This window comes from Mastigoproctus giganteus, chromosome 6, assembly GCF_048544385.1.
Source record: "Mastigoproctus giganteus isolate SK-2022 chromosome 6, ASM4854438v1, whole genome shotgun sequence".
NCBI classification, from domain to species: Eukaryota; Metazoa; Arthropoda; class Arachnida; order Uropygi; family Thelyphonidae; genus Mastigoproctus; species Mastigoproctus giganteus.
In genome coordinates, this window is record NC_143580.1 from 106,023,365 (window position 1) to 106,037,000 (window position 13,636).

A 13,636-nucleotide genomic window follows, 5' to 3' on the forward strand; every position below is an offset into this window, starting at 1 on the left:
CAGTGTTTTCATCTGAGTACTGGCTCCACACGTGGGCTTTCACAAGCTCATGTTACCATTCCAAACTTAAGCCTTTCTTTGTAAGTGCAACCCTTTGTTCCATTCACTAATCTTGTTGCCCTTTTCTGTACTCGTTCCAGCAGCTCTAGATCCTTCTTAAAATGAGGCCTCCAGACCTGTATATAGTACTTAAAGTGTGGCCTGACCATTGCCTTATACAAAGGGATAATCACCTCCTTATTCGGGCTAGAAAAATTCCTGTATATCATTGACAAGACAAGACACCATGATATACTCTTGCAGACAGTCTACATTGCTAAGAAAACTTCACATCTGACGGCACAATTACCCCCAGGTCCTTTTCATTCTCTACCACTGTTAGTGTAGTACCACACAGTTGATACATTACTCTGGGGTTACTGCTTCCCATATGCAGTACTTTACATCTGTCAATGTTAAACTTCAGTTGCCACCTCTTAGCCCATCTGCTGAACTTTTCTAGATCCTGTTGCAGCAGTGTACTGTCATTAGTGTCATTAACAACCCTGCCAACCTTCGTATCATCTTCAAACTTGGACATCAAGCCTGATATACCATCATCAATGTCATTAATAAATACAGAAAACAACAATGGACACAACACTGAACTCTGGGGACTCCACTAATAACATTAGTCCACGAAGAGCAGTGTCCACTGATTTCCACTCTGTCTTCTCCCACTCAACCATCTCTTTATCCATAGCAGCAATTTGCTCCAATGTCCCATTGCTCCAATTTGTGCAGCAGTCTTCCAAGTGCAAGTATCAAAAGCCTTTCTAAGATCCAAATATATGATATCAAAATTATTCTTTGCATCCAGTTCCTTTGTGACCACTTCATAGTATCCAATCAAACTGGTCAGACAAGACTTCCCCTTAAGAAACCCATGATCATCTAAACAAGACTGAAGTCTTGTTTAGACGATCATAGATGATCACTGCAGGATCATCTAAACAAGACTGAAGTCTTGTTTAGATGATCCTGCAGTGCTTCTTTAACCAGTGCCTCCATTAATTTCCCTGGAACAGAAGTTAACTAATAGGTCTTTAATTACTTGTGTCACCCTTTGATCCTCCTTTGTGAAAATAAGACTTCAAATAAGAAATCCTAAAATTTCAAGCTTCTTCAAGTTTCAAATATTTTAGGATTGGTCATACCCTATGCAGATGCAGCATTGCCCAATCCAAACATATTGGAGGCAGGCATCTGCTATTATGGAAATTAGCCTGTCAAGATCTTAAGTCATTTAAAATTTTTTATCACACAATCCAAAACCAGTCTATAACCTGCTGGGTCCAGCAGAGAGTCCCTCTAGGTCGGTGTTTCCCAACGTGGGTCCCATGCCCCACATGGGGGAAATTTGATTGTTGGGAGGGGCATCAAAAATTGCTCGTCTAGAGTTTAAAACGACCGTCTACTATGATTTAACTTGTACAAAAGAAGAATTGTTGGTATCTCAATTTGAAATAAGCATTCGTTAAATATTGTACTTTCTATAGAGCCACACTTGAAAGTTTGGAGTAATATCAACTACAGTTTGCTCGGAGAGTATTGCTTACTATGCCTAGTGAAGGAATAGTATGTACTGTATTGGACGATTGCTTATGGCATGCGCAATGCACAAGCAAAGTGGTTGTCTACTGTAGCCTACTGCAAACTCCGCATGTTATATGAAATAGGTAATTCCTTTCATACAAACGCTTGTTTGGGCGTCGTGACTGTACATTTGGATAGGTTTGGCGATCTCAGATTAAAATAAAAAATTACTTTGTCTGCGCACAGAATTATTATTAATGAAGAACCTTGATACACAATGGTATGTATTTGTCGTATATGTATATTTCTGTGGTCTCAGTAAATAAGCAAATAAGTCCAAAAACTTGAATTTGCAAGAGAGGAAAAATAAACTTCACACTCTCATATAAACATGCATATATTTGAATATACAAATATTTATTACTCACGCTAAAACTACAATAACGAAGATATCTGCATGTCACATAATAGTAAATACTTTATTATAGTGCACTTATCTCATTTTTGACAAATTAGACTTATCTGCTTGTTCACAGAGACCAGATTTAATAGCCCGAATTCAGTAATTTGTGTGATTTATTCATTCAAAAAGCATACTAATAATTAATTTTGATATATTAAAATAAAATTAAATTAACTTTAATGCATAGTTTATTTTTAGTTTTTGATTTATTACCCACTGTCCACGATCAAAGGTCACCTTTTTGTCTTTTATGCCAACAATGCTTGACCAACGAATCAATGAAGCGAGGTCATCTTGAGGCGCATTTGAAGGCAAAACATAATGCTCATGTAAATTCAGATTTAAATTACTTTCAAACTTTAAGGAAGAATTTTGAAAAAAGAGCAACATTAAAGTCTCTGTTTATTGCTCATACTGCAACTGTCAATCGTACTCTTGAGGCTAATTATGAAATTTCTTTACTCATTGCTAAATCTGAGAAAAATCATACTATAGGAGAGAATTTAATCGAACCATCAATATCAGCATTTCTTAAAACAGTTCTGGGAAATGATGACAAAGACGTGAAAGCTATGACACTCAATAACAATACTGTTAGCAGAAAAATAGATGAAATGAGTGAAGATATTGAAATACAACTTGTTGGAAAGCTGAAAACAAGAAAATTCTCAGTGCAAATGGATGAATCAACTTTGAGAGACAGTGAAGCCGTACTGATAACTTATGTAAGATATATTGATAAAGGTAATTTTGCTGAAGAAATGTTATTCTGTAAATCATTAGAGAGCACCACTACCTCCAAAGATATATATAATAAGCTAAAAAATTACTTAGATGACATATCTAGGAAATAAACTCATACACCGACCATTGAATAAAATTTTACTGCGACTAAAATTTCACAAATAGTATGAAAATAATATAAAATCAAAAAACAAATTATTTACAATAAACTAATGACTGTATATTGCGGAATACTAAAAACTGTAATAAAAGATCGTTTACAATAAAATAAGCTAAAATATAAAATTAAAAGCGCTAAAAACCTCGAGAGCGTCAGCTCTCTTCTTCAACAGTAATATGACTTCCTGCAACATCTCCTTAAATAGCAGGTTCACGGTACCTCCACACGTGGTATTTCTCCACGTGGTTCAATCGGCACATGGTCAGAACCGGAAGCGGAAATGTCTCGGGTACGTGGCAAAGAAAATCGTTCATCCGAACTTAATACAATTGTTTCAAAAATAGGATGAATACGCATGCCTCTATCTCTATTCATGGTATTCTTACTGGATGAACCAATCCGTAAACCCTCGAGCCATTTACGCTCCCAGTATCCGTGTGCACGATCCAAAATAATAGCGTCCTCCGGGGAGATTTGATGCTGCTTCTCCCAAAAATGTTCGGCCATGGCAGACTTATTATAATCAGCGGTTCTTATGGCATTTAAATGTTCCCCCAGACGATCCCTAAGCCGTCATTTTGTTTCCCCCACAATCCGGGCATTCTATTCTATAAATAACTCCGCTGCTGAGATCTTTTGATATACGGTCTTTGACCTGAGACACAGCTGTGCACAGCCTCCGCCCAGGAAGCTGTACACAGCGTCTTATAACCCCGTAAAATTCTTGCCAGATGCTCAGTAAGGCCCAAGATAGTAGGGGATGTATGCGGTGACTACCGGGACGAACGACTCCCTACGCTCGGACACTCCTCTACTATATCTATCCAGGATCCTCTGGGGGAATCCGCACTTTCTAAGTTCTGCCGTGACACGATTAATTTCTTTTTCTTTATCCTCAGAAGTGGTACAGTGTGATCTTACTCTGTCAAATAAAGCTTTTGCTACACTATTCTTATATTGTCCAGCTTGTGCTGAATTATAGTGGGTGTATTGACCTCTACACATGGGTTTTTTAAAAACTGACGTCTTAAGCCTAGAACCCACCCTAGAGACCAATACATCCAAAAACACCCGTTTCCACCTCTGAGGTGAATTGTATAAACTGGGAGAAGCTATTAAGCCAGCAAACGGCATCATCCTCCCTCCCATTCTGGACCAGGGCAAAGGTATCATCAACGTATCTTCTCCAATTCCTGATAGGAAACGAACACCCACTAAAAACCCTACTTTCCAACTCCTCCATGGCCAAGTTGGCCACGGTGGCACTAATGGGTGAACCCATGGCCGTACCGCGAACCTGCTTATACATAGTTCCTTGAATAACATGGTAGTGCTAGCTAGACATAATTCTACCCCGGTACAAATATCTTCCACACTGAGCAGTGATCTATTACCAAGTGAGGCATCCCTGGTCAATGCCATTTTTACACAATATACTGCATGATTAATAGGAATACATGGAAATAAAGATACAACATCAAAAGAGATCATGCTCTCATCATCATTTATAGTCAAATTCCCCACAAAATTCACAAACTCTCTACTGTCTTTAACAACATACTCGGACTGCCCCACCATGGGTGCAATTAATTTGGCCAAGTACCCTGATAGCGCATAGGAAGGACTCCCTATAAATGAAACTATAGGTCTCAAGGGTACTTCTGCCTTATGAATTTTTGGCAGTCCGTAGAATCGCGGGAGTTGACTACCTGTAGTGTGTAATGACCAGTAACTCTCCTTGGAAATCTTCTCCGTGTTCAACCAGGATTGCACCAATTTATTGACTCGCCGTTCCAGACCCACCAATGGCTTCCTCTGGATCACCTTATAAGTGTATACCAAATTGATCACCTTATAAGACCGTATACCAAAAGATCTCAGCAGCGGAGTTATTTATAGAATAGAATGCCCGGATTGTGGGGAGTGTTATGTGGGGGAAACAAAACGACGGCTTAGGGATCGTCTGGGGGAACATTTAAATGCCATAAGAACCACTGATTATAATAAGTCTGCCGTGGCCGAACATTTTTGGGAGAAGCAGCATCAAATCTCCCCGGAGGACGCTATTATTTTGGATCGTGCACACGGATACTGGGAGCGTAAATGGCTCGAGGGTTTACGGATTGGTTCATCCAGTAAGAATACCATGAATAGAGATAGAGGCATGCGTATTCATCCTATTTTTGAAACAATTGTATTAAGTTCGGATGAACGATTTTCTTTGCCACGTACCCGAGACATTTCCGCTTCCGGTTCTGACCATGTGCCGATTGAACCACGTGGAGAAATACCACGTGTGGAGGTACCGTGAACCTGCTATTTAAGGAGATGTTGCAGGAAGTCATATTACTGTTGAAGAAGAGAGCTGATGCTCTCGAAAGCTCCAGGTTTTTAGCGCTTTTAATTTTATATTTTAGCTTATTTTATTGTAAACGATCTTTTATTACAGTTTTTTTTTTTTTGGCTGATGCTGCATAAGCTTGCTTTCTTGCATCAAATGCCTCTACTAATGCTAATGCTAAAACAAATTGATTTTCCAACCTGGATGATGCAACCAATGTTAGTGGATTTGTCTGATGTATCAATGCAGTACCAAGAAGAACTCTCAGAAATGCAAAATGATGAGTCAGTTAAAACTTTATTCAATATAAAAGGAGCGATGGCATGGCTTTGTGATGAAACAGAAATTAAATATCCAAATTCAACCAACTTTGCAAGAGAGCTATTGTTACCGTTTCCATCTTCATATTTAGCTGAATGTAGATTTAGTGCCATAAATGATTTGTTACTAAAGAAAAGAAATTGACTGGATATCACAAAACGGGGAGACTTGAGACTGAAGTTGACTAAATTGGAGCCCAATATAAAATCTCTCTGCGGCAAGCATCAAGCACATGGGTCTCACTAAATTTAGTGCACTCATCTAGAAGTGACTTCACACAGAATGTTGAAATTATTAAACAATTAAATAATAATTACTAAAAATTAAATTATAGAAAAATCTTTCATATAAATTATTTTGTACTTGAATTTTAGTTGTCTATTATATGTTTTGAAAATTTACTTACGGTTTTTTCTTAATAATTTCCTAATGATTTCTTCCTAAAACCTGTCTTGTGTCCTGAACAAGTTGTAATTAGGCTTCATTTAGGGAATAATTCCATTTTTGAATATAAAAAATATGTATATCAGTGTTTCCCAACGTACATAGGGGGCATCAGAATTTTAGGAAGACTTAGGTGGGGCATGGTAAAAAAAAAAAGGTTGGGAAACAATGCTCTAGGTTCTACACTTGCACTTCCAAGATCTAACCCAAGAGTCAAACCAAGTCCATGTAGTAGGTACAAAATCTGATCTCAATCTATCCACACATCATCTGTCATTGTTCTGCTATTTCATGGGTTGATATATGAAGCCTCATCACCATGCCCTGTCTGGGTACTTCTCTCCATCACTGATTTCACTCCAGTTTCCTCCCCTCTTAATAACATTGGTCCTTATCATGTCCTGCCACCTCATTCTTGGTCTCCCCCTTGGACTTTTGTCCCTTAATTGTAAATCAAACATTCTTCTTGGCAAACGTCTCTCGTTCATCCTATTGACATGTCCAAACGGGACCTTTCAAAACAATTCTGGAGTTTTTCAATCTGAATTTTCTCCATAATCACAGCATTCTTGATCTTTTTGTGTCTCGTCTTTCCAGCTATGGTCCTCATAAATCTCATTTCTGCCTGCTTTCATCCTTTTTCCTCATAGTCTTAAGTTTCAGATGCATACATCCACAATTGATACGTAACAGGTCTGATATACAGCCTTCTTACACTTCAGTGGTACGTTACTCTTCCAGATCAGATTTCTTGTCCGCCTATAGAAATTCCTGACTGCTTGTATCCTTCTACTTAATTCTTTTGTCTATCACTCCAGTCTTTGTAACGGTGCTTCCTAGATTCTTCAAGTTCTTAACAAATTTTAGCAATTTCCCACCATTGTGGGAAATTGCTAAAATTTCCGTCAGGCTTGCCACTCCTCTTTAGAACCATTACTTCACTCTTCTCCTGACTGAAAACCAGTCCAAATTCATTGGACATAATAGCCCACATATCAACTTGCTGTCGCACGTGTTCCCTGTTCTCTCTCCTCATAATATGCAGAGATCATCTGTGAAGAGCATGACTTTCATCTGGTCTTGTCCAAGTTGTTCTGCCACTCTACACTGCTTTTGTTTGTTATTTGGTTTTTAGGAGCATTAGCAACTAAGGCCATATTGCTCCGGGATATGCGGTGGTCATTCCCTGGCCTTTCCACATCCTCCGTATTTGGTGGTGACGGGCTCGAACCCCGGTCTAATCAAGAAGCGTGTGCTATGCACTGCTGCTCCTTCCCACCTGGCTACGGAGGCGCCATCTAAACTGCACATCATTTATGACAGCAATGAACAGTAGTGGTGACAAGGCACCTTCTTGCTTCAAACCTGATGTTATTTCGAAGCACTTCATCAACCCCATCGCTGTTCTTACTTTCCTCACTGTGTTGGTGTACATATTCTCAATTCTCTCCACAAGATTTCCTCTATCCCGAAGTTTCTCAAACCTCCCACACTTTCTCTCTCTTCATAGCATCAAACACTTTATGTCCAAAAATGCCATTCATAATTCTTTATTGTGTTCATAATATTTTTCCATCAGTTGCCTGATACAGAAATAGATCCACCATCAATCTGCCAGCCTAAAGCCATAATTTTCCATGGCTATCCTGTTTTCAATCATTCCTTTTATCTTCCACTCTAACACTCTCTCATACAGCTTACTCACATGTGATATCAGTGTGATGCCTCTATAATTTCAACACTTCTTCCTGTTCTCCTTCTTGAACAACAGGATGATCAAACCTTCTTTCCAGTCCTTCAGCACCTGTCAATCATCGCAGACCTTGAGGAACAGTCTGTATGTCCATGTTATACCTGCTCGCCTGTAGCCTTTAGCATCTCTCTGTTTATCTCATCTATACCAGCAGACTTAGCTGTCTTGATGTATTTCCATGCCTGCACTACATCATTCCACATTAAGTCTGTCTGATCTCTCTTTGTATCTTCTCTTTCATCCCCTCTTTTACGATCAACCTGCCCTTGTCCAATTTGCCAGCTGTCCTGCACATTCAATAGATTTTCAAAATACTTCTTCCATGTTTCTCTTATCTCTTCATCTTTGGTCATTAGGTTCTCATTAGGTTCTGTACATGCAGATCAGTTGTTTTCAGTTGTTCTTCGACGCATGTTAAATCGAATATTTGCTCCTCACCATCACTTCTCCTATTACTCACCATATCATATGGAATCTTTTTAATATAGTTGATATTGTGTCATAGAGTCTCACTCCATTCTTCCAACCACAGTCTTCTTTCCTTGTTAACTATCCTCTTGGCCTTCTCTCTTCACAGTTTAATATCTCTCTTTATTCTCATCATTTCTGCTCTGGAAGTAAGTGGTGAATGCATTATTCTTGTTTTTCACAGCCACTCTTGTCCTTACATTCCACCATAGAGTTTCTTTCCATCTCCTCTTGCTCATCCTTCCACATACCTGTTCTGTCGGTCCTACTATGCAGTCTTGGAATACTTTACATTCTGATTCTGAGCTTTTCACTACTGTCTTAGGTACAACCATCTTGAAGGTCACGATAATGCCCTTTTCGGACATATGATGCAAGAAAGCAAGCTTATGCAGCATCAGCCAAAAGAATCCAGTTTCATCCATCCATTCACTCCAAATGCCTGTCTAGCTCAGCCTTAAATTTATTCAAGCTTTCAACTTTCACAACACGATAAGGAAGTCTGTTCCAGCAATCAACTACCAACTGGCTAAATGCAAATTTCTGCACAACTATTCGAGAACTGTCTTTCCTCAATTTGAATCTAAGCCCCCTCAGGTTCGTAATCTGAGCAAGAGGAAGAATCCCATCAGTATTGAGCTTGCTCAACCAGTTCAAGACCTTATACACTTCAATCAGATCACCTTGCAGGTGCCTAGTCTCCTGACGTGGAATTTGCAGAAATTAAGCCTTTCTTGGTAAGAGCACCCCTTTGTTCCCCTCACCAACCTTGTTGCCCTTCTTTGTACTCATTCCAGCAACTGTACATCCTTCCTAAAATGAGGCCTCCAGACCTGTAAACAGTACTCAAAGTGTGGCTCAACCATTGCCTTGTACAACTGGATAATTACCTCCTTGTCCCTGCTAGAAAAATTCCTAAATATCATTGATAAAATTCCATGATCTGCCCTGGCAGCTGGTCTGCACTGCTCAGCGATCATATCTGACCGCACAATTTTTCACTCTCCACTTCCCTGAGTGTAGTACCAAACAGCTGGTATGTTTCTCTTAGGTTACGGCTACCCATATGCAATACTTTGCATTTGTAAAACTTCAGTTGCCACTACTCAGCCCATTTGTCCAACTTATCTGGATTGTGTTCCAGTAGCATACTGACTTTACTGTCGTTAACAACCCAGCCAACCTTCGTATCACCTGCAAACTTGGACATTAAGCCTGATATACCTTCATCAATATCATTGATCAATACACAAAACAACAATGGGCCCAGCACTGAACTCTGGGGAACTCCAATAAAAACATTAGTCTGGAAAGAGCAGTGTCCATTGATTACCACTCTCTGTCGTCTCCCACTCAACCATCCCTTTATTCATTGTATCAACTTGCCCTTAATGCCATACCACTCCAAATTGTACAGCAGTCTTCCATGTGCAACAGTATCAAAAGCTTTCCTGAAATCTACATATATAACAAAATTATTTTTTGCATCCAGTTCCTTTGTGACCACACTATAGTATCCAATCAATTTGGTCAGACAAGATCTCCCTTTAACAAACCCGTGCTGTGTCTTAACTATTACTGCAGTCTTGTCTAGATGATCCTGCAGTGCTTCTTTAATGAGTGACGCGATTATTTTCCCTGGAACACAAGTTAAACTAACAAGTCTATAGTTACTTTTTAACCCCTGGCAGGGTGCCGTGAAGGGTACTATAGAGTTGTGGTACCTGCATGTACTGGTTAACCTTACAATAAAGATCCTATTTATTGTGTCACTTTTGAACTCCCTTTTTGAATTGGGGATACACTTGCACACCTCCAGTCCATGGGGACCCCTCTGGGTCCAAGAAAGCTCTCAAAATTATGGCTAAGGGTTTGTTTACTTTCTTTGCTGCCTCCTTTAATATAACTGGATAGATCCCATCCACCCCAAGTGACTTCCTTATGTTTAACTTCAATAATTTCTCCTCCAATTTGCTCAGTTATTACAAAATCACTTAGCTCCCTGGAAGAGTTCGATAAACTTCTGGCATTCCCATCCTTGAATAACTCCTCATGTGTGAGTTATATGTCACTTTATCAGCGTCCTGAGCATAATCATAAATAGTCAAACCATCTATGTTAAGTGGACCAATCTGATTCATCCCTTTCCTTCTAGAGTTTATATAAGTAAAGAACCGTTTGCTGTTTTTCTTTGCATTCTTGGCCAAAGATTTTTTGTAATCTGCCTTTGCCTGCCTAACCTCCTTTGTGACTTGATTACAGACTATGTTATATTTGCCATAGGCTTCTATGTCGCCTGATAATTTATACGCTTTCCATGCATTTTTCTTCTCTGCCATGAGCCTCATTAATTCATTTGATATCCATTTAAGCCTAAACCTTGAACAGTATTTCTTACTTCTATGAAAAGCCATGTAGCCTCCAAGGTGTCCCTGAAGGTTCCCATTCCCATTTAGAATTCACCATTGGTAACACGATCAGTTGATCCTACTGTATAGAATTTAAAAACTGTCTCAGACCACTGTAGTCACCTTTACGAAAGCAAAAACCCTTCCCTTTACCCTTGATGGTAGTTACTTCTTTAAGCAAATTCCACATCATTATACAGGAATCCCTCAATTAGCGTGAGACTTGAATTAGCATGGTTTATATTTAGCTACCAATTTTCGATTAGCGCGGTATTTTGGCTTGGCCTAAAGAAACTGAAGCTGGTGATGCTACGAAAGTAAATACACTACTAAAGTATGCATAACATTAGAGAACATTATAGAAACACGTCGCTTGTTTTCTTAGCGAACGCGTGGCTCTGTTCACACAAGGGAGTTACTGTTTATTTTGCGTTGCGTCATACCTTTTCCACTGAGAAGTGTTATCGAGAAATAAACAAAAACGAATGCAAGATACAGTGTGGGAAGCTAGTTTGTTTTTCTACCATAAGAAAATAAAAAGAAACGGATTATTTCAAACGTGTATTATTACAACAACTGAAATTTTTTCTAACATGATGCACTCTGAAGGACAACACCGGCCACAGCGCATTTATTACGTACATGTAGATCAGTTGCTTTCAGTTGTTCTTGCGATGCATGTTAACATGCAGACTGTTATCTCCCGCCATTACTTGTTGTTTACAGTAATTACTGTGCATACTAATTAATTACATTAATTTCTATTAAATTTTTTATATATTACGTAATTATTAACTATGGATAAAAGGAAAAGTGTATCTGATAGTGCCTCTGGTAAAAAGAAAAAAAAAGTGATAACATTAGATGAAAAAATTGAAGTCATAAAAAGATTTGAAGATGGTGATAGTAAAATAGAAATTTCTCGACATCTTGGAATGCCCAAATAAACAGTTCGGATGATTTTAAGTAAAGCCAGTGCATATAAGGAAAAAGGTAAGCTTGCTTCATCGTCAGCATGCACACAAACCACAAGAAATAGAAGTGTTACGATGATTGAGATGGAACGTCTTTTAGCCATTTGGATAGAAAACTGCAATCAAAAAATAATTCCAATCCGCACAATGACCAATAAAAACAAAAGCCTTGAGTATTTTTAAAATGTTAAAGGAAAAGTCAACAACAGAAAACTTGGGTAGAGTGTTAACTGAAGAAAATGTTCAAGCAAGTTCTTCAAAAGAAAAAGTGATTGAAGTGGAAACAGAAGAAAATTTCACTGCCAGTTAAGGCTGGTTTGAACATTTTAAGAAAAGAACAGGACTGCATAATGTTCCATTGACTGGAGAAGTGGCAAGTGCAGATAAAGATGCAGCCACGAAATATCTCGAAATTTTAAAGAAAATTGTTGATGACGGCGGCTATAGAGATCAACAAATATTTAATGTTGATGAAACAGGCCTTTTTTGGAAATGAATGCCAAAAAAAAAAACCTTTAGCTCAACCAGGCTATAAAATTTCCAAAGATAGAATAACACTTTTATTGGGAGGCAATGCAGAAGGCAATTTGAAATTAAAACTCACGGTTATCTATAGAAATGAAACTTCTTTTCTTTTTTTTTTTAGAAATGAAACTCCCAGACTTTTCAGTAAAGGTTTTAATAAAGCAAGCCTACCTGTTGTTTGGCACTCTAATCGAAAAGCTTGGGTCACGAAAGCTTTATTTGAAGAGTGGTTCACTAGCTATTTTTGTCTGAAAGTTAAGACCTACTGTGAAGAAAATAACCTTGCATTCAAAATTTTAAATTTTAGACAATGTCCCAGGCCACCCACCAGCACTTTCTGATTTGTTTGAAAACATGAAAGTTATTTTTTTACCTCCAAATACGACAAGTCTTTTACAACCTATGGATCAAGGCTACTTTTAAAGCCTATGATTTATGCAAAACATTTGTGCAAGCAATTGAAGCAACAGCTGGAGACGGTGCAGTTTCTTTAGTTGAATTTTGGGGAAATTACAACATCAGGAAAGCAATAGACAATATTCATGAGTCGTGGTCTGAAGTAACATCCAGCAATATGAGAGCAGTTTGGAAGCATATTTTGCCATATTGCGCAAATCATTTCTGTAGTTTCACTCATGTCAACACCGTTATTGATGAAATAGCAAATATTGGAAGAGATCTAGGCTTTGATCGACAACAGTGATGTTCACGAATTGCTCGAATCACATTCAGAACTTTTTAAGTGATTCTGACCTCCTCATTATTGATGAACAACAAGCATATGACGAGGTGGAAATTTGTGAGGAAGAAAATGTTCAAGAAAAGAAGTTGACATTAAAAGAATTTGAAGGAATATTTCACGCAGCTGAAAATTTGAAACAACTAATCATGGATGCAGACCAAGATATCGAGCGCAGTATGCAAATTCGCAGGAACATTGAAAAAGACGCGTATCCATACAAGCAAATTTATGATGAAAGGAAGAAAGAAAAGTCTGCGCAAACCAGCCTTTTGAAATATTTTACAAAGAAATAAAGTGAGTTACATATTGTAATTTTTTAATTTCAATAAACTTTTGATTAGTGTACTGCAAATATTTATAATTATCCTTTGCTTTTATACTACTGTACATTAAACTGCCATAAAAGCACGTATTTTTAAAAATATTGATTGATATATAGTAGGTCTTGGAACGAATTTGGCTATTTTGTATTGATTCGATTTGTGCGATTTTGCATACGTGCCATTTTCGCGGAACCAATTAATTGCACGAATTGAGGGATTCCTGTACTGTCATCACTGTCACCAAGTGGTTCCTTTATCTGCAAATTCTTAATGTATGAATAATCACTGCTGATAATCAGATCATGAGTATTACTCCCTCTGGTTGCCTCTTGAACATGTTGCTGTAGAAAACAGTCATCCAATAAATCCACAATGGTATTGCTATTGTGCAAGTG

At 38.2% G+C, this 13,636-nt stretch overlaps 1 protein-coding gene across 1 annotated transcript in view; it reads right to left on the minus strand.

Moving 5' to 3' along the window:
* The window catches only part of lili (LMBR1-like protein lilipod), a 229,356-nt gene that overhangs the window by 63,725 nt on the left and 151,995 nt on the right, over window positions 1–13,636 (minus strand). The gene's annotated exons all lie outside the window — the stretch shown is intronic.